Genomic DNA, 1878 nt, shown 5'->3' on the forward strand with positions numbered 1-1878 from the left:
CGCGGAGCCAAACGATCACGTCTCGTCAATTACTGTTTTGTATGTTATCAATAATAGTCGATAATCAATGTTCGCTTCGTACCTTCACTCCGATATCGTCAAATAAATCAGCGATTACAACTAACACCACAACTACTCGGACTAAACCCGTTTCACTCTCCTTCTGCGTCTATCGCATCTCCTCCTCCCTCTCTGTTCGTTACTCGTATATATTATGCACAGAAAGTAGTCCCTCGCGACCTCTGGTTGAGAAAACAATAAGGCTGGAGTCCCATGAGGTATATTTGCCGCGTATCACGTAAAGCCAATGACACATACAGAAACGTAATGGCTCCTGCACACTGGACACGGAAGCGCTTGTCGCGCGGCAAAATGAGACATGGTAACCAATGAACACATTAGGAGCTGTAAGCTTATTGGCTACCGCATCACATTTTCCGCATCCAGTGCCTATAAAGCCGTAAGACGTAATCAGTAAACGAATTGTTTAATCACGGTAGAGACCGTGATCTTACGATTTCCTTAAGCCCATGGTACATACAAAAATATAAGATCGTAATATGTAAGCAGTAAGGAAATCGTAAGATTGGATTCGCTACTGGCCTTACGATTTCTATCGTGATTAACCAATTCGCTTACTGATTACGTCTTACAGTCTTACGTTTTTGTATGTGCCCATGATGGAAATATATAAGATGAATCATTCTGGTGGATGCGCAATCGTTCTAAAGTAGTTGAAAGCAATGAACCAATCAGCTTTTATCCAAGATACAAAAAATTCAATATGGCCGACACTGAGTGTTGCCATCATACGTATCGTATTATCGTATCTTAGAAGTGTCAATAAAGTGTCAATATCTCAAATTGTTTCGTAAAAAAATTGTAAAAGTCACACAAATTATTTAATAAAAATGTGAAATACTTCTCATTTCCCTAAAGATCAAGAGTTCCGATTGAAATGGAGGCTTGTCGCAAAAATGACAATTTTAAGATTACGCACGATAATAACTACTTTCCAAAATTACATCGAAATTAAATTATTTCTAACGTAAAAAATAAAATCATAAGCATCTTCGTTTGGGTAACAACTGATTGATTGAAACGTAAGCGAATTAGCGGATCGTGTACCTAAGGTTGGAATCAGACTATGCATTGAAGATTGAGATTAAAGATTAAAAATTGAAATTTCATCAATGAGGACAAAGAAATTTTAGCTGCTTTTATTCTGATTGGTTAAATCGCTTAGGGTGATGCAGTAGATCGTGCGTAAGTGAATTTGCGTATCGCCAATCATAGAATCAATCTCTTCCGCAAAATTTGCTCGGATCTAGTTCTAAAAATTAGAAAAAGAGACGAAGTTGAACCAAGATTAAAGTTAATCTACATTAATGAACATTAAGGTGCATAAGCGGATTCGTGTATCGCTAATCACAGAATCATTCTCTTAAATCTGCTTGAGAAATTTGCGAACACATCTAAGGCTATGTTCGAAAAACTTCCTCTCCGAGGAAGATTTTACTCTAAGCTACAATATACGTTACTATTATACTATATTTCGAGTAAAATTTTCCTCGGAAAGTTTTGGAACGTAGCCTAACCCGTTTTCACCAATGTAGATTAATTAACTCTAATCTCAATTCAATTTACTCTTTGTCTTTTTTTAGTTCTAAAGATAAAGATTAGAAAAAGATGAAGAGTAAATTGAATCGAGATTAAAGTTAATCTATATTGGTGGAAATGGCTTAAGAAAATTCTGTGATTGGCGATACGCGAATCACTTACGCACGATCCGCTGCATGGACATCACCCTAAGCGATTCGCGGATTTAAGCGATTCGCGGGCCTAAGCTGTTCCCGCGAATGGCGCGAATGATATGTA

This window comes from Atta cephalotes, assembly GCF_000143395.1.
Source record: "Atta cephalotes unplaced genomic scaffold scaffold00016, whole genome shotgun sequence".
Lineage (NCBI taxonomy): Eukaryota > Metazoa > Arthropoda > Insecta > Hymenoptera > Formicidae > Atta > Atta cephalotes.